The sequence below is a fragment of the Carettochelys insculpta genome, chromosome 14 (assembly GCF_033958435.1).
Source record: "Carettochelys insculpta isolate YL-2023 chromosome 14, ASM3395843v1, whole genome shotgun sequence".
In the NCBI taxonomy this organism is placed as follows: domain Eukaryota; kingdom Metazoa; phylum Chordata; order Testudines; family Carettochelyidae; genus Carettochelys; species Carettochelys insculpta.
In genome coordinates, this window is record NC_134150.1 from 24,279,651 (window position 1) to 24,300,276 (window position 20,626).

The following is a 20,626-nucleotide window of genomic DNA, read 5'->3' on the forward strand; positions in this document are numbered from 1 at the left end:
AAACTAATTATATTCCAACATTCTAATCAGATCCCTACCAAGAGGACTCAGACTCATAGGTTGTGTCTGCACTTGCTTTTCTCTTTTGAAAGAGGAATGCAAATGAGGGAAATTGAAAATGCAGATGAGGCACTGATTTACATACCTTGTGCTTCATTTGTACAATATCTTCAAAAGATATTCTTTCAAAAGAAAAAAAGCAGTGTAGACAGGGCTCTTTTGAAAATAAACCCCATCTTCGAAAGACCCCCTTCTTCCTATTTTGTTTCAGGAAGAAGGGTTCTTCTGAAGATGGGGGTTTATTTTTGAAAGAGCCGTGTCAACACTGCTTTTTTTCTTTTGAAAGAATCTCTTCCAAAAAGAGATGATGCAAATGAAGCCTGACATATGTAAATCAGTGCCTCATTTGCATTTTCAAGTTCCCTTATTTGCATTCCTCTTTTGAAAGAGGAATGCAAGTGTAGACACAGCATACAGATCAGATTATAAGGGAGGAGCAATAGATTAATTAGCTATTGCTGTTTTTAAAGTCAAGCTTGGCAAAGTACAAAACATAGTATTTACCCCAAGAAATAGTGGATATAGGGCATGAGGAGGGCTTACCAAATCTAGATCTAAATTAGAAAAAAAGTCATTCAAATTATATAAATTTGTAATGTGTGATCTTGTCAGTCATTCAGATAATGTATGTACACAAAAATCGCAATATACATGTACCCACAAATAAGTAATTAATTTGTGTGTATGTATATTAGAATTTATTACAATTGTCTAAAGAAAATTAAATGAAATGTTAGGGTCCTAATCATCTCCATAAATCTACTAGTGTGGACTCTATCTCACTGGAACTCCTCTTGATTATCTAACTAGTCAGTTTTGTATCTTAAGCATGTATAATTTCACATGTCTAAGTTCACCCTGGCAATTTTAACATTTCTTGTGCCTCTGCTAGTGATGCACATGAACACATTCTTGTGCATCTCAGTGAGGTGCATATGTCTGTGACCTGCCAACTTGCTGTTCTGACTCTGAGGCTGTACCTATGCTGTCATATTAGTGTGGTGTACGTAGGGTTGTCAGCTTCCCAATGGCAGAAAACCAAACATCTTTGCCTCCCTCACCTTCCCTGAGGGCCCATCCCTACCTTGTCCCTTCTCTGAGGCCAAGCCCCTCTTATTCCCCCACCCTTCCCTTGCTCGCGTTCCCCAATAAGCAATTACTCACTTTCACTAAGCTGGGGCAGGAGGTTAGGATGCAGGAAGGGGTGAGGGCTCTGGCTGGGGCTTGCGGCTGCTGGGATGGAGCAAGAAATGAGGAGCTCAGTGTGCAGGAGGGGGCTCTAGGCTGGAGCAGGGGGTTCCAGTGTGGGATGAGCTGCAGCTTCCAGCTGGGATGTGTGGGCTCTCGGATGGGGCTGGGGTGTGCTGGACTGAGCTCAGGCCTGAGGGGGGTGGGTCCAGTTGCTGGGAGTGAGTTAGGGTGAGGACTTCAGGAAGGAGAGTTTGGATGTGAGAGGGGGCTCAGGGTTGGGGTTTTGAGTGTGGGAGGGGAGGAGGGGTGTGGGCTCTGGGCGGTGTTTACCTCAGGTAGCTGCTGGAAAGCAGCGAGCATGTTCCTCTGGCTCCTTGGCAGGATGCTGGGGGGGGGTGTGTGTGTCAAAGGGGCTACACGCAATTCATGAAGCAGGCTAGGGAGCCTGTCAGCCTCACACCACTGGACTTTAATGGCCTGATCACTGGTGCTAACCAAAGCAGCCTTTTCCCCTCTGGGCAAACATGGGCACCTGGCAACCCTCCACCTCGACGCAGCCACAGAAGAGCTTTATCTGTCCTTGTTGGATACCAACTCTCCAAGGAACAGCACCCCAGTGAAGTCAATTCTTCCACCCGCCTTGCTGCATCTGCACTGGGGCTTAGTTTGGCAGAGCTATGGGCTGGACCCACCTGGCAGCATGGCAGGTGGGGAAAGCCAGACCTAGTGCCACTGGGCCTGGCCAATCTGGAGTATGCACCAGCTGCTGTACCCGCCCCTGTTGGGTTGGCAGTGGGACATGGGGCACATCCACCAGTCCACTGTGGTCCAGCTGCCGGCCCGGGGATGGGGGCTGCCTGGGCCAGCCCGAGCCTGCCTGGTGATGTGACACCTGCTGCAGGCGCCCACAGCGCTGGGTTCTGAGCGCCACGTGGGGAGGCCCAGGGCCGCTGCCTCCTTTGTGACTGCGTGGCCCCGCCTGCAGGTGGGAAATGTTCTGCCTCTGCCGGCCCAGTTCAGGGGCCGGAGGGTGCAAGTCAAAGCCGGCCAGCCCCTAAAGCCCTGGCCCGGCCGGGGCTCTGCTGGGGAGCCCTGAACGCCCTAGCTAGGGTGGCCGAACTTTTAAGGGTGGCCGGGAACTGTGGGACCCCCTTCCCCGCCTCCGGCAGGGCTAGGGGGTGCGCTGCCTGCGTGGCAGGAAGAGGGGATGTGAGCAGCGTCAGGCCCCAGCTCTTGGGGCTGGCAGAGCGGAGTGACCGCGGTACGCAGCGCACCGTAGCAGCATTTGGGTTTCGGGGTCCCTCCTGCAACCCAGGCCCAGGTACACCTATTGCATTGTGCACACTGAACGCGGCTGGCGACACAGGGATGGGGCGGCCGACCGCACAAAGCACCAACTGGCGCCGTGGCTTAGTTGGTTAAAGCGCCTGTCTAGTAAACAGGAGATCCTGGGTTCGAATCCCAGCGGTGCCTGCGCGGGTGCAACTCGCCTTTTACCCCACTTTATTTGCTTATTTTTTTTTTAACCGCTGCACCCCGCGCCACCCCCTTCTACCCCTGCGGGCCGGGACCCAACAGCCCAGCAGGACACCCACCGCCCGTGGAGCCGCATCTCCCCCATCCCCTTCCGAGCCGGCCGCCCCCTCCCGCAGCCAGGAGCCCGGGAAGCGCGGCCCTGCCCCCTCCCGGACCTGCAAACTCCCCAGCGCGCCTGTTCCGCTGCGCGCCGAGGAGTGTCTGCCCGCCCCGCCCCGCCCCGCCCTGCGCTGTGTTGCGCGCCGCGTAGTGCCCGCGCACTTCCTGCCCTGCTCCCGTTCCACTGTGCGGCAGCCCGCACGGTGCCTGCCCCAGTGCCCCCCGCCCCCGCTTCTGTGCTGAGGTCCCCCAGTGTCTCTCTTTCCGTGCCCCCTAGTGCTTCCCCTCCCCTCCATCTGCTGTGCTGAGGCACCCAGACTGCCTGGCTCCCCCTTCCCCCACCCAAGGCCTACCCTCCTGTCAGCTGTTCTGTGGCACCCAGTGGATGTGGGGTTGCCAGACCTCCCACACCGTGCAGGGCAGTTCCAGGAAAAGCCCCACCTCCCGCGGGGACATTTGTGAGTGGGTGCAGGACTTGTCATGGAAATGCCTGGCCCCAGCCAGTCTTCCTGCCAGTGGGGCTGCCTGAGGGGCTCTGCGCCCCAGCCAGCTCCCAGCTGCGGGAACCCCAGCCGTAGGGGTGGGGGGATCCCAGCAGCCCCGTGGTGGGAGCCGACTGGGGTGGGGGTGCCCCAGCCCGGCAGTAACCTCCCAGCTGTGGCAGCCTCCCAGCTGCGGACCTGCTGGTTTCCTCCTTCCCCACCCCCTGCAGCCAGGAATCCTGCAGCTGGCGCTGCCTGTCCCGCAAACCCACCCCAAATATCTGGCAACCCTAAGTGTCAGGTTCCCTATCTGGTGCCTGCAGTGCCCACACTGCCTGGCACAGAGGCCCATGCCCACCCCACTGACTTCTGTGTTGTCATGCCCTCAACTGTATCTGGTGTCCTGTCCTGCAAGCCTCCCCACTGCCCTGCACTGTCCTTGGCTTGTGCCATCTATACTGCTCTGCACTCATAATGCTGGGCATCCTGACCTACCTATTGCCTGCCTTACACCCATAAATCTTGGCACCCTGCCCTGCAGGCTGCAGGGTCAGTTCTTACAATGCCCTGACCTGTCCACTGCCCACCTCCTTGCACACAAGGGACAGGCAGGCAGGCAGCCCCAATCCATGGATGAAATCTTCCCCCTAGCATGACTAGTTGTCTTGAACAATAAATATGTTTCCAGAATAATACACCTAGTTTGCTATAGCAATAGCCAATACAGTGGCTACTTCTTCAGAACTGGTTGATGCTAGGGCCCTAGGGAGTCCTTGTAAGGGGATTATGCAAGAGAAGAGATCCAGCTCCTGCTGAACATATTCACTCCTACAGGCAGAAGATGGATCCTCGGCTGCCTGGATGCTCAAGCTGGTAGGTAGCTGCTCTCTGAGGAGCTTTTATCTTACTAATAGCTGGACCTCTGTCCTTTGCAGCAGTGGTTCTTAACCAGGGGTCCAGAGGCCCTTTCGGGACTGTGAGCAGGTTTTAAAGGGACCACCAAGCAGGGCCAGCATTAGACTTGGGAACCAGGGTAGAAAGCTGAAGCCCTGCCACTTGGGTCTGAAGTCAAAGCCTGAGTAATATAGATTTGTGGGGGTCCCTGTGATATGAGGAGCCAGGCAACTGCCTGGCTTGCTACCTTGTAAGACACATCCTTGGCTTGTCTATGCAGAAAACACATTAGTGTGGCACTGGTGGGCTGCAGAGTTTTTATAACATGCTGAGGGAGCTTTAGTAAAGAAAAGAGTGAGAACCCCTGCTTTACAGGAGAAACGCATTACTAGTAGAATGTCTGTAGTGGAGGTTCTTCAGTATTTAGTGGTTGATACCAGTGACTAATTTTCACCCGGCTGAGTAACTATCACTAACAGCCACAGTCTGTACCCTGGGAACACCAGTCCTGGAACCTTTCCCTGCAACAAAGCCCGCTGCCAGCTTTGTCCACATATCTTCTCTGGAAATACCATCACTGGACCTAACCAGGTTACTCACAGAATCACGGGCACTTTCTCATGCTCCTCTACTAACATCATATATGCCATCATGTGCCAACAATGCCCAGATGTTTCGTATATTGGACAGACTTCTAACTCCCTTAGAGAAAGAGTCAACGGGCACAAAACAGACATCAAAACACTGCAGATCCACAAACCAGTTAGTCAACATTTTAATGGAATGGGGCATTCTGTCAATGACCTAAAGGTACGTGTGTTACTGAAGAAGAATTATCGCACCATTCTGGAAAGGGAAGCAGCCGAGCTGGCTTTTATATTCAAATTCGGCACATTAACACATGGTTTAAATCATGATGGGAACTTTCTGAGTCACTATAGGGGCTTGTCTGCATACTTGGCTCAATCTAATTCTTGACCTTTCCCCCCACCCCTCCACTCTCTGATTTGCTCACCTTGATTATCTTTTTCTGATTTGTCCTCCTTGCTTACTGTTTTTGGTTCTCTGTGCCTTCAATATTGAGTCTGTTCTGGTCTGGCTATGGTCTGAAGAAGTGGGTCGGTCCCACGAAAGCTCACCTAATAAACTATTTTGCTAGTCTTTAAAGTGCTACTTGACTGCTTTTTGTTTTTATAACCAACCTGTACCTTAAGAAGTTGATTTTTTTTGTCCAGTGAAAAAGACATGTTAAAATATTAAATTTAGCTGATGTGTTCTATATGTCCTGAACTCAGTACTTTTCTAATTGTTTGAACATGAGATATTAAGCTCTTTTGATTGGAAGAGCAAGATTCAGAAAGAAAAGTTACCCATTCACACCTGCCTAATTGCCTTTAATGAGGCAGGAAGTTGTCCAACCCAGTTAACAGTGTTTTCTTTTTTTATTTCCATTTCGGTAGTTTCAATTAAGCATGTTTTATTAACTGCATTAATTTCATATCCAATGGTTAATAGATAGTGAGTGGTAACTTATTATTTGTGGTACATTTTATACATTACTCTGGTTCATTACCAACCTGAGGATGATTAATAGTGGGGATTTAATAATATTTCAGCACAGTATTTTCTACAAGGCGGTTTATTTCACAGCAGGCTTTCAATGCCTATCACCATAATTATTGTCCTATAGAATATTGAGTTGACCTACATTAGTGTAGTGGAAGGTATACCAAGTAATTGGTTATTTTTATACTTGAAATTATCTTCTCATAGTAGATCTAATTAATAGTTTAGAATGTTTAAACAAGTCCTTTATAGATAGCCAACCTGTGCCTTAGTTTGAATCAAATTGAAGGACCATCATATTTACTATAAAGACATACAGTACCTAGTCCATGTTTAATGCTAAATAAGTTGTGATGTTGTATGTTTGGGCTGTGGAAGTTCTGGATGAAGTTTTGTTGGCAATTTCAATTTTCTTTACTAGAATTTTGAGGACCCTATTCCTTGATAAGCTGAATATGGTATCAAAAGCCTCAGGCTTTCAACAGTTTTTTGAGATTTCCATTTACAAAAAGGCAGGGAAATTCCCCTCTCAAAACTCTGTTATGCAGCTCTAAATATTGAATAGCTTTTCAGGGAATGAACTTATTTTTCCATAGTTGGCACTTATATTTGCAAAATGTATTACAGATACGTATTACCACCACCAAACAGCTTTCAGACTTCCTATTTATCTTCCCTTTCTGAAGGCTTTCACAAATAGATCATTGTCTATTCCCAGTGTAAAGTGGTAACAAGTTCTTTGTGCAGTTATTCATATTGCATACATAAGTGGAAAAAGTATCATGTTAAATATGAACCTTTACAAATATGTACAAAATTTAACAGACATATTCTGCCCTCAATTTTGCTATTGTATTGACTTCAGTAATGTTATTCCAGACTTACACTGGGGTAAATGAGAGCAAAATGTGCCCCCAAATTTAAAGGCAAAAAGCCAGAACCTGCAAATATGATGAGGTGTAGGAGTAATCCGGGTGGAGTAAATTTAGAGTGACCAGCTGGCCTGCTATTATAGGGGTATTCACGATAGTTGGGGTTTTGTCTTATAGAAGCACCTATTACCCGCAACCCCGGTCCAATTTTTCATATTTGCTATGTGGTCATCCTGAGTAAAGTATTACAGCCTTAAGGTACCAATCCTGCAGATTCTTAAACATATGAATAATCTTTATGATGTGTCAAATTCTATAAGCCGATAAGGCTGTTCATGTGACTGAAGCTGTAAGAGACTGAAGTTGGTTTCTTTACACCAGTTCCTTATTCATACTGTCAGCTTCTGATTTGTGAGTGTTTAAGTTTGTTATTTGCATGTGTGTATGACTAGAGCTTATGTCAGATCTACATGGGCAGAATCCTGTGTAAATAGATCTCTTTGGAGTAGTGAATGAGCATAGGCAGATGTCAATGAATTTTTGTTTATTGCCCATAACATGTCCATGACTATTACTACAAATAGTGACAAACTCTTGACCTTAATTATGGATTATATTAGTGATGCTGCTCCAGATTTCATTGTAGTCTTTTTAGTTATTAAGAAAAAGAGCATGAACATTCTGTGGTTTAACAATTCACTCACATACTGTATGTAGCTAAACCAAGTTGCTCCGAGCTCTTACTAGTGGAAGTGGTTTTTGTGTTGCTCTGTTTTGGATAAAGTGTTTTATCAGCCTCTGCCCTGCTGCTCTCATGTTTATTCAGGGATCTTATTTGCTGAATAAAGTGCAATCCTGCAGCTTGAAGAAATGCTGCACACAGGCAGAAATGCTTAAGTGAGTCATAGTAACAGAGAGGGAGCCGTGCTAGTCTATACACTATCAAAACAAAAAGCAGTCAAGTAGCACTTTAAAGACTAGCAAAATAGTTAATAAGGTGAGTTTTCGTGGGACAGACCCACTTCTTCAGACCATAGCCAGACCAGAACAGACTCAATATTTAAGGCACAGAGAACCAAAAACAGTAATCAAGGAGGACAAATCAGAAAAAAATGATCAAGATGAGCAAATCAGAGAGTGGAGGGGTGGGGGGGAAGGTCAAGAATTAGATTAAGCCAAGTATGCAGACAAGCCCCTATAGTGATTCTGGTTCTCTATGCCTTAAATATTGAGTCTGTTCTGGTATAGCTACGGTCTGAAGAAGTGGGTCTGTCCCAAGAAAGCTCACCTAATAAACTATTTTGCTAGTCTTTGAAGTGCTACTTGACTGCTTTTTGTTTTTAAGTGAGTTAGACATTTATGAATCCTTTCCACATGAGAATGAATCTGTCAGATGTGGTACCAGCTATATACACTTACAATATGGTGTATTGGAATTGTTATGTTAAAACCAGTAATGAATAGTCTTTACTGCTTATCATCAGGAATGGTCTGGTGAGTTAGCCAGCCTGGGTCAGGAGTAGGCTGATAAAGGCACTTTTGAATATAGGGTCTCTAAAAGTCACAAACAAATTTGAAGAAGTAAGGCAAAATCTGAATGAATTCACCAGCACAGACCCAATTCTTCTTGATTCCATAGGAATGAATGGGTTTTTATTTAATTATCCAGAATGTTGACACCCAGTCCCCTGTAATAGAGGGAGATATACAGTATAGGCAGTTCTGTTTAATTATGTGAGAAATAATTAATATTTTAAAACTGTTTATAAAATGCTGATGCTCCTGTAATGAATCATGGCACTGATTTCTTTTTGTAGATAGATTAACATTAAATAAATCTATCACGTAAGGGGTTTTCCATTTTTAAATCTGGCCAATCAGACAAATTGCCCTCTCTGTACATAAACTCCCATTGACTTCAAGCGGGAGAGGAGTCAAAAAACCTTGTATGGATGGATCCACCTGTTAATGTTATAAAGAAATTCCCGAAATAATATGAAAGCTACTGGGATGTATTCAGCCTCCATTCTGCTTTCGGTCTTCCTATATCCAATGTATTTTTCAAGGTTTGCAACTATGAAAGGAGGAGTTAAGTATTTCCAGTTTCTAATATTGGAAGATGTCCAAGTCAATCACTATTTCTTATTCATTAGTTTCAAAGATTTGTGCAACTTTGACAGACAAAGGTGAGTTGAAATCCCAAAGTTGAACAGGAGTCATTGGCCATGTCTGCATGGACACTTAGGACAGTGCTGCTGCCAGCAGCGCTATGCTAACAAGTTTTCTAGAAATTGCAAACGGTTGCTTATTTGCAAACTTGCATGGCTAATTAACATAGTGGCACGAGATTTCACTGCTGGCAGAGGTGGGTGCCAGTACAGAGACTGTGTGGATGTTCCTCTGCTGGCAAAAATTTTTTCAGGGGTAAGGGACTGGCGACAGAGGAGGGTTTAGCCAGCAGAGGCATGTCCACAGGGTCTCTGTACTGCCGGCACGCCGCTCCGCCAACAGCGAAATCTCTTGTGGCTATGCTAATTAGCCACATGAATTTGCAAATTCTAGAAACCACATTAGCATAGTGATGCTCACAGCATCACTGTGCTAAATGTCCATGTAGATGTGACCTGTCTGTCTCAAAAGAATCAAATATATGGGCACACCCATGTGAACGTATATCCAGACCTCAACTCTGCAAATACTTACACATGAATTGTAAGCAGGCCTACTGAAATCCAAGTTGGACATGTAAGTGTCGCGTGATTAGGGCTAAGGAACATTGACTCATATACTTGCATGAATCGGTCTATTGACTTCAGTGGGGCCACTCACATGCTTGAAATTACTGATGTGTGAGTGTTTGTGGGATTGGTACCCCAGTTCTATCCCCTTATTTGTCCCCTGTGTCTAGGAGGTATTTAGTGATCCTCTTGGGATTTAAAGCTCATCCTCAAGAAATGAATTAATCAAGTGATTCTGAAGTGTTTTAATGCAAACATAAAATTGCGATTCTCTTGAAAAATGTTCACATTAAAATGACTCTTTAAAAATATTGCTGTGCCACATGACATACCACATAAGAAAGTTTTAAAAAGCAATTTGAAAATGTGAAACAAATGCTAACATTTAAACTTAATGATTTTTGTACGTGCAGAAGTATGTTTTCTTTACCTTTTTTGCAGACATTTGAATCCAAAGTCTCTGGGGCTTTTGTTTTGTTTTTTGGGACTTTTATCTTCCTCTCTTTCCTTGGTTCCTCCTCCCTTCTACACAGTCTGAAGAGTCTGAAGCAGCAAAAGGAACAGGGAACAAAGAACAGAAAGGATGAGAAAAGCAAGGCTAATTTTTAAATAAGCTCTGAATTCTGGAGACTGCTGTAGCCTTATATTTAACATAAGTGAAGTTACCAATATTTAAACAGCCTTAAAGTTTATATTATCATCTGCCAAGTAGCTGGTTGGAGCAGCTGTCTCCCTATAAACATTTCCATTTTTGTTTTACAGGGATGTGAGCATATGTGTAGAGCTTTCCCACCCCTAGCAATTGCAACATGATGCCACTGAAATAAGAACTGTACACTGTAAGTTTATAAAATTATATAGCTCTAGGTTACAGAATGTGATGCTCCTAGGGCACTGTACCCAGGCATTTAAGTTATGCTGCCAAGCAGTAGTACTTTAAAATTATATAGGCAAGAAAGACTTGCTTAAGTTTTCAACATACTGCTAGAGAAATGATCTCCCCTAATCAAATATTGACTCTGGAAGTCAGGAGAGCTGGTTTCTTACATCGGCTGTGTCTACACTACAGTGATCTTTTGCAAGAAGTTCTTCTGTAAGAGATCTTTTGGAAAAAAAAAATCTTTCGAAAGAGCAAGTCTGCACACAAAAAAGCAGATCAGAAAAATTGATCTGCTCTTTTAATAGATCCACCCAGCCCCTGCTCTTTTGAAAGAATTGGCCAGGGATTGAAAAATCTGGTACCATGAGAACTGCTCTTTTGAACAAAGGTTCCCTAAGGTGTCTACACACTTTTTTTTTTCCCCAGAAAGAATTTTTGCAAAAAAGGTGTTCTTCCTCATCTGGGAGAGGAAGAGGCCCACCAGACAAAGTGCTGTGTTCTTTCAGCTTCAGATCAAAAGTACACACGTTGTATGTAGACGCTTTGTGGGTTTTTTCAAAAAAGGCCTGTTATTTTTCAAAAGAACATGATGTTTAAGCTGGGGCATGCACTTCACTCTTTGCAGTCCATCTCCTTATTTGTAAAATGCTGATAATACTACTTACCTACTTCACAGAGATGCTGTGAGAGTTAGTTCATATTTTGTGAAGCACTTTGAGCTCCTGGATAAAAACTTTAGTGCAAAGGATTATTCTTCTTATTGATAAACCCAGTCCTGAGTAACACGGGCCACATTTCCAGCAGGCATCTTCAATGGCATCAGCAAAAATCACTAGTTTGTTAGGGCTTTGTATGTGGTTAGGGGTCCCCCTGGTCATCTTGCAGTTCCTCAGGGAGGGTCCAAGTCCAGTCACAGTCCCTTCATCCCTCTCCAGCCCTGGCTCTCTGGCTTGAGGTCAGCAGCCAGGAAACCTCTCTTGCTGCTCTCAGACCCTCAGCATTCTCCGAGGTCCCAGATTCTAGGATGCATTAACAGGTGTGTTGTGAACAAGACACGAGAAGTCATTCTCCTGCTCTACTCTGTGCTGGTTAGGCCTCAGCTGGAGTATTGTGTCCAGTTCTGGGCACCGCAGTTCAGGAAGGATGTGGAGAAATTGGAGAGGGTCCAGAGGAGAGCAACGAGAATGGTCAAAGGTCTAGAGAACATGACCTATGAAGACAGGCTGAAAGAATTGGGCTTATTTAGTTTGGAAAAGAGAAGATTGAGGGGGGACATGATACCAGTTTTCAGGTATCTAAAAGGGTGTCATAAGGCAGAGGGAGGGAGCTTGTTCTTCCTTGCCTCTGAGGATAGAACAAGAGGCAATGGACTTAAATTGCAGCAGTGGAGGTTCAGGTTGGACATTAGGAAAAAGTTTCTAACCGTCAGGGTGATCAAACACTGGAACGAATTGCCAAGGGAGGTGGTAGAATCTCCATCACTGGAGCTATTTAAGAAGAGGTTAGATAGATGGCTTTCAGGGATGGTCTAGAAAGTGCTTGGTCCTGCCATGAGGGCAGGGGGCTGGACTCGATGGCCTCTCAAGGTCCCTTCCAGTCCTACTCTTCTATGATTCTATGTGCAGTCTCATAGCATAAATTTCTCCATCTTCCTAAGGACAGCCTGCTGCTTTCTCCAAAAACGATGACTGTTATTGCGGCTACTGTTGCACCAGCTATGGCACAGGGGAACTGGAGCTGCTTCATTGCTAGGGGCTAGCCCTCCCTGTGACAGGCCTTGTATCTTTATAAAGAGTAAAACCCACATTTTCAAAAGCCTCACCCTGAATTCTAATTTTAATCCATCAATTAATTGCTGGCACAATCACTTGTCTACAGTTTATTATTTATGCCCATATTTAGCATGTCGATTTGTGCCTGCAAACTACAGTAAACTCTTTTAACTGGCATCCAAACAACCGCACTTCTCTATAAACTGGCATTTCATTGTCGAGAGAGGCTCCTCTGCTCTCCCACCCACAGCAGCTTCCCGCATGAGCCACCCACAGAAGCTCCCTGTGCCGTGCAGCGCCCTGCCCGCAGTGCAGCCGTGCATGAGCCACCCAGAGCAGCTCCCAGTGCAACAAGGTGCAAGCCGCCCAGAGTGGTTCCTGGCGTGGCAAGGTGCAAGCTGCGCAGAGTGGCTCCCGGTGCGGTGCAGCGCCCCACCCGGAGCACTGGGAACCTCTCACATATCCAGCATATTGGAATATCTGGCAACCTTCCAGTCCTGGGGCTGCCACATATCAAAGAGTTTACTTTACATAGTGATCACCATTGACAAAGCATCATTTACAGGGGCATGGTTTTGGGCTTTACTTGCACTTTTACAACTCTTCTATTTAAAAATATATTTATAGTGTATCTCTTTCACTTAGATGGTGAAATTTAATTCTTCATATCCACCATTGATTTCTCTCAAAGTATGGATACAGAATTAATATCTTTTTCAGAATTTGGATGCAGAGGTCTGATAGCAGCTGCTTCCAGAAGAACAGTGGTGAGGTAAGAGTTCATGTTATGCAGACTTTGCAAAATAAACAAATAAAAAAGTGGCCGGAGTTTTTGAAACTGCTTCGCCACAGGGGTTTTCTTGCCAGGTCTTTTACATTATAACATTATATCTAATACGTGTCCTTAGAAGATTTATTTCAGGAATCAAGCCCATCAAAGCTTATTGCAGTTGCATGAGGACTTCATGTGCCTTGTTCAGTAAAGATGCCTGCAAGTGCATCATCACGTGGGTACTCCCAAACATGGACCACATCAAACTTGATTCTTCAGCTCTCTGTTTCTAGGAGTAGCAAAAAAGTGACGGAGGATCTTACAGACAGATCTGCTCACTGGGGCCATTTTTGTCACACAGATGGCTGCCTAAAGAAGAAAAGTCCAGGGGCAGTCTAATGTTTACTGACTGCTTATTGTCGGAGTGATTGGAGGCTGTTGGGGTGGATATATACTTGTTTGCCAAGGAGAGCAAACATTGCTGCACACATCTTGTTCACAGAGGTTTGGGTGAGAACATTTGATGCAAACATTGAGTGACGTCTCTTCCCCATTAACCTCAATTTGTAAGACTGCTCTTTAATAGTCCCTAGTATGCCATTTTGTGACGTGTCATATTGTGACAGACGTGTCCAGTTACACTTCGTCATACTTATATAAATTGGTGTGATGTACGTGTCATAAAGAAATTTGCTGAAATGTAATAGGTCAGACGTGAATCATCAAAGGGAAAAATATTTTTTTTCCAACCCATAGTCTGCATTTCAGAAAACAAGGTCTTTTTGCATTGATTGTTTCAGTATCAACATACAAAATAAAGGTCTACTCTTTGTGAAAGGATTGTAAATGGTTGTTTGCTACTTGAATGTTGTTACGGGGAATTATAAAAGTTACTTGTGGACGTGTTATAAGGATTTCAGAGTGTTGTCTTAAATGGTAAAAGAATAGTATTTAAATCTGCCTATGGACAGGAGAAGCTCTCCTCTTGACATATCATGGCTACACAATGTGCGGGGGGCATTAGATTGTTAAAGTATAACTTGTTTAGGGATTTGTTTTTTCGCACTGCTGAATCACATACTATACTGATATAGGTCTGTAGTTTAGAACTGGCCTTAGCATGTCAGAGCTAAACACAATGTGGAACAGATTGTTTAGTATAAATTCAAGGTGAACATCTCTGGAGTCACATGACAAAAAAGGGGGCTGGAAGTTAAAGATTGTTGTAATAAGCCACAAATCCAGTGTGTTTATTAAGATTTGTAGTGTTTATCAAAGTGATGAATTTAAGCTCCCAGAAAGATCAGGATTCAGAAACCATCCTCAGACTACTCATTACACAAAGAGCCCCCTTCCTCCAGGACACAAGTGAAGTAGTTTCTCCAGAAAATTAACAACCCCTCTTAGAACACCAGCATGGATGTCACTTCCCTATACACCAACATTTCTCACAAGGATGGCATCGCTGCTTGCCTCCGACACGTACATGACAATAGGCAACATTCAGCTGTCCATCTCAAAGGTACAGGGAAACTCATCTGTTTCATCCTCATTCATAACAATTATACATTAACAATAAGTATTTGGTCAAAACATAGGAACCAGAATTTTTGGGTCTTACATATGCCTGTCCCAGTGTGTGCTGTACCTCACTCAGTGCATCACAAATACTCCAGGAACTATGTAGGTGGAACCAATTACTGCTCACTACTCTTGAAAGAAGTTGCACAGAAAATGATAAAAGAGAGAGCTACCATCTCACCCAGGGCAGAACACTTTTCACAGAACAATCACTCCATATTTGATCTCTCAGTCCTCCTACTGAAAGGCAACCCAGGACAACAGTCAAAAGATGCGGCTGGGACCCTCCAAGGGGCAGTGTGCAGACTGCAGGGTATTCAGCAACAGCAGAAAACCAAACAGTGCATGTCTATTTCAGAAGGTAATGACTGGAAAAAGGAATTCACTTCCATTCTTTTTGCAATGGCTGCTTACTCTCCTTCAGACTATATAATAGTAGTTAGTTTGTGGTGCAGGTATGGCAGGCCTGCTGACAGGGGAGGGTGGAGGGGCCACTGCTACTTTGGCCCCTTTGAATTGCTGCACTAGTGCTGAGTGGTCTAGGCCTGACCCCTTCCACCGCTGGCGACTAAGATGATTAGGGGCTTGGAACGGGTCCCATATGGGGAGAGGCTAGAGAGACTGGGACTTTTCAGTTTGGAAAAGAGGCGATTGAGGGGCGATATGATAGAGGTATATAAAATCATGAATGGTGTGGAGAAAGTGAATATAGAAAAATTATTTACCTTTTCCCATAATACAAGAACTAGGGGACACCAAATGAAATTGATGGGTAGTAGGTTCAAAACTAATAAAAGGAAATTTTTCTTCACACAGCGCACAGTCAACCTGTGGAACTCCTTGCCCGAGGAGGCTGTGAAGGCCAGGACTCTATTAGGGTTTAAAAAAGAGCTTGATAAATTTTTGCAGGTTAGGTCCATAAATGGCTATTAGCCAGGGATAAAGTATGGTGCCCTAGCCTTCAGAACAAGGGCAGCAGATGGATGGCAGGAGATAAATCTCCTTCTCTGGGGCACCTGGCATTGGCCACCGTCGGCAGATGGGATGCTGGGCTGGATGGACCTTTGGTCTGACCCAGTATGGCCATTCTTATGTTCTTATGGCCACCTTCCGATCTTGCCCTGGGGCCTGCAGCAGCTGTCAGTGCTACCGATGTATAGGGATGTCGGCAACATCAGTTGGGATGATAAAACAGAATTGACCCCCTTGACAATGAAAACTCCCCCACTGACTCTACTGGGGCCAGGATTTTATTCAACAAAAACAAGATAATAAAGTATTTGTATATTAATGGAGGGAAGGAAAACTGAGTCAGTAGAAGCTGTGTGACTATATCGCTTTTGTCCGTGTGAACTGTGCAATGGTTTCTGAGAAGTTTACTGTATTGTTCTTAATTACCTCTGAGCTACATGGCACCAAGAACAATTAGAAACTATACAGCCCTCAATATCCACCTTGCCTCAGTGGCACACTGCCAGTCATCATCTAGCCCAGGGATGTCAAAAATTTTTTCATCGGGGGCCACACAGCAATTTTTTACATGTTCTGGAGGCCGAACACAAAATAGCCCCAAACCACCCCTCCCTGCCCCCAGGCTTAAACCCCTTACAGCCCCAAACTGCCCCCACAAAGCCAGGATAACTTACCCAGGAGTTCTGCTTGCTGCTGCCCACTGCTGCTCCTTCACTGGGACATCTCTTCACTGTGGCTGTGTAGCTCCCCCAACCCTCCAACTCCTTCCACAAACATTGGGGCAGGGGCAGCTTAAATTGAGTTCTACTCCGTGTTTCTCAACCTTTTGTGTAAAATATCCCTTAAAAAAATTGTAAGTACCTTCAGGACCCACAATTTTCAGACACGCAAAATACCCAACCCCCCGTCCTCTCCTCCAGAGCCAGGCAGCCCCAACCCTCCACTTTAAGCCAGTCTCCTTCTCCCCGCCTTCAGAGCCATCCCTCCCTCCCATCCCCGTTTTAATCTAATGCCAGTGACTCACTGGAGCTGCTGCTGCCACTCCCACCACACACTTCTCCCTCCAAGCGCCGGGGAGGGATGCAAGCGCAGAGTGGCACACAGCGCTCCCACGGCTCTAAGCATTTTATTGCTCACAAAGCTGCATGCAGCTCCAGCGCACGTACCCCTGATCACTTCTCTGTGCCCCTGCTGCACTGCGGAGGAGTCAGGAGGCAGAGGCAGGAGCCGCAAATGACTCCTTAAAGAGCCACATGCGGCTGGGTGCCGTCCAGCCGTCTTTTAAAAGTGGCACCACTGCTGGCTCCATGGGCTGGATGAAAAAGCCTCTGCAGGCAAGATTCGGGCCCAGGGGCTGTGTTTTGGACATCCTTTATCTAGCCCCATACCTCAGGGGCATACTGCAGTCTGAAAGGCCCACTCACCATTGGCAAGGGGTTTGTGGACCTGCTGCCTTCTCCCACCCTGGCTGTCTCCCTGCAGCGCTAGTAGTTCCCAGATTCCTTTTGCGAGGCCTCAGCCTGGGCTTGCTCAGGCCAGAGCTCCCCTGGCTCACCTGGCATTTCCCCAGCACTGCTGTCTGTGGTACCCACTCTAGTAGGCGGCTAGTTCCCTCTCCCTAGAAGTAAGAGTGTGTTCAACCTGGCCACCCATCTATTTTTTTAATACAGCACTCTTGGGCTTTGATTGGCTCCTGGGATGGCCCTCTGCCTGGGCTATTTTTAACTCTGTCTGTACCAGTGTAGGGCAACTGCCCTGTCACAGGACAGAATAGTGCTCTTACCTGTTATGTCTTAGCTTGCCTCTTAGTAAGATGTGAGTAAGAATCTTTATGCTTTAGTTAGATGCTGTGGAACAAATTCTTGTTTACACTACTGGAAATCAGAACAGAATTTAGGCATCTCTTTTAGTACCATCTTGTCGACCTGCTGATCTATAATTTCACAGTGATTTTTACATCAGATTTTCTAACTGATGATATGTTTGCTCCCCGTTTCCATATCTTAGCAACCCTGAACAAGGAGGTCCTGAGTGCACCAAGTTTATTTTTTTGCTCTATGTTGGCACTGCTGCCTCTTGCTCAAGCTATTATGGCTAATTTGACTGGAGAGCTATTAAGTTGATCTAAATCTCTCCATTCTGTATGTATCTCCTCTACTGATACTTCAGTCAAAATATCAGTGAGTGACTGGTACGTACTGGTCTTCTCTAGTTCGTCTGTCTTGAGTCCAGCAACATCCATGATCCAGAATGCCTTTAGTTAGTGACATGTCCACTTCTCATGGGTGTGGCCAAGTTTCCCATGGTCCATAAAGTTTGTTTACAGCCACTAGTCCTGCTCTCAGTTTTCTGTGTTATTTAGCTGTAATTTACCTTAAATGTCTTCCAAGAGCCCAGTAAGCAGTGGAAGAGTCGATAATCCTGCTAGACAATACTGACCCTCTGTGGTCCAGCAAATTCTCTTATTCTGCACTGGTCATGTTCTGAGGGTGCTGGATTAGACAGGCTCAATCTGTATAGTGAAAATTGTCTGCAAAAGGGAACAGCTTATGAAAATTATCCTTTCCTTGTGTAAAGAAAAAACGCAAATAAATTGTTTATGTGAAGTTATGTTGTTTATTGAAAGTGCTGTGAGCTTTTGTGCACCAAGAATTATGTGTCACAAAGGTCTTATTGCATAGCTATTTTGTTTCCAATGTACTTTTGATGTATTGTAGAGGCTTCTAGAAACTCTGACACAGTGTTTCTTAAACTGTGTTCTGGGGAACACTGATGCTTCCATGAACCTCTGGCAAATGTGCCACAACTATTTGGAAAAATACACTGATGGTATATATTTTCTGTTATTAAAACCAGATACAATGTTACTTCTTCATTGCTGTGATACCTAATGAAATTATTTAATATTGTTTTTGCTGTTGGTGCTGTTTTGTTTTGTTTTGTTTTGTTTTTTGGAAGAAAATATGCATTGTGTTCTGCATAAAAATATTATCGTTTGGTGTTCCATGGTCTCAAGAAGTTTAAGAAACTCTGCTCTAATGAGATGCTCTGTATAGGAATGTATCAAGTAAACTGTCCACAGAGGCTACGTCTACACGTGCACGCTACATCGAAATTGCCTATTTCGATGAATAACGTCTACACATCCTCCAGGGCTGGCAACGTCGACGTTCAACATCGATGTTGGGCAGCACCACATCGAAATAGGCACTGCGAGGGAACGTCTACACGCCAAAGTAGCACACATCGAAATAAGGGTGCCAGGAACAGCTGCAGACAGGGTCACAGGGCGGACTAGCACTTCCGGGGCAACAGCAAACAGCTCCCTTAAAGGGCCCCTCCCAGACACACTTGCACTAAACAGCACAAGATCCACAGAGCTGACAACTGGTTGCAGACCCTGTGCATGCAGCATGGATCCCCAGCTGCAGCAGCAGCAGCCAGAAGCCCTGGGCTAAGGGCTGCTGCACACGGTGACCATAGAGCCCCGCAGGGGCTGGAAAGAGTGTCTCTCAACTCCTCAGCTGATGGCCGCCATGGCGGACCCCGCTATTTCAATGTTGCAGGACGCGCAATGACTACACGTTCCCTACTTCAACGTTGAACGTCGAAGTAGGGCGCTATTCCCATCCCCTCATGGGGTTAGCGACTTCGACGTCTTGCCGCCTAACGTTGATATCAACTTCGAAATAGCGCCCAACACGTGTAGCCGTGACGGGCACTATTTCGAAGTTGGCGCCGCTACTTTGAAGTAGCCGGCATGTGTAGACGCGGCCAGAGACAGCCAGAATGACAAAGAGCTAAATGTAGTCATGGCAGTAAATGTGATTGTTTCCATTTGGGATTGCCATACTTAAAGTACACATCAGGTGAAATATTAAAATTGGTTGGCAGTTAAATATTTGCTCGAGCCTCATCTTTAAGCAGGAGAAAATCTCTGTGATTTGTGTCCCTGATCCTGCACCATTAAGGTCAGCAGGAGCTTGACCACTGACTTCAATGATTGTAGGATTAAGCTCCAAATGAACTAATTGTGTAATTCAAAAATTGTTGCTGATAATGGAAATGAGAAGAATTAGCTGTAATAGAATTACAGAAATGAATCAATGTCATGTTGCTTATTGAAACAACAGCATCAATTGAAATCTCTTTAGACCTCTTTTCTTCAAGTTAATATAATGCCCCTATTACGGAGCTGAAAATTCATGCTGGATTTCTGCCTTTTGTAAAGATGGTGGAAGACAATGATTTGGTTTAGATAATAAAGAGATTTGTAATTATCTTAATAGCCTCTCTACTTTCTAAAAAGAACAAGAATGTCATACTAGAACAATGTATTAGAATGTGCGTAGTGTCCTAAAACCTTATAAAATACACACAAGCTGCTTTCCTTTGCATTTGATAATATAATAAGCATACATGCATACATTTTGGTTCTTTTTTTTTTTTAATTTTGGCTACTGTTTTAAGGTGGTCTTTGAGGCTATGTCTACATGGCACCCTAACCTTGAAATAAGCAAATAAGCTTTGCAATTTGTGCTTATTTGGAGTCAGTTTCGAAATAGGCTGTTTCAACATGTGATGTTGTCTAAAAGCCCTATTACGAGGCATCCCTGTACTCCTCATGTTATGTGGTGTACAGGGATGCTGGAATGGCAAGACAACAGGTGCATTGCATGGATGCGGGCAGCTATTTCAGGATACCACTGTATCCCAAAATAACGCCCACCGTCTACACATAGCCTGAATAATGGCAGAAGTTACCAAAGCTAACTAACAGATTTCCCAAAGCAGATTCTTGCTTGAGTTAGCATCTGAAACAGCAAAGTATAGGAGTCTCACAAAGTAAATATAAACATGAATATATGCTTTAATATTTACTTGACCTATAAATGTAAATATATTTAATCTTCACAGTACCTTTTAAAAATGTGACAAATGCAAGCACATGTTGTCAGAGAAAATATTCTAAAATAAAGAATATTTGAGTACTGATTGCTGTCATTGCATTTGCCAAGAAGGATACCTTGGGGGTATCTGTGATATGTGCATAGTAGAACAAAAAAACTACATTATGCTAGAACTGTGCCACTTTTAAAGTTCCATAAAGAGCAGAGTTCCTTTCAGTTACTTTTTAGATGGAATTTTACTCTGCCTGCTGTTTCCTTCTATAGTCATATATTGCCTTTATAAGACAATTCTTAAAAATAT

At 44.7% G+C, this 20,626-nt stretch overlaps 1 non-coding gene across 1 annotated transcript; it reads left to right on the top strand.

Annotated features, from left to right (window-relative positions):
* The first annotated feature begins 2,650 nt into the window (after window positions 1-2,650).
* Window positions 2,651-2,724, top strand: TRNAT-AGU (transfer RNA threonine (anticodon AGU)). Its single transcript has one exon. It is a non-coding gene; the product is annotated as a tRNA-Thr (tRNA).
* The last annotated feature ends 17,902 nt before the right edge of the window (window positions 2,725-20,626 follow it).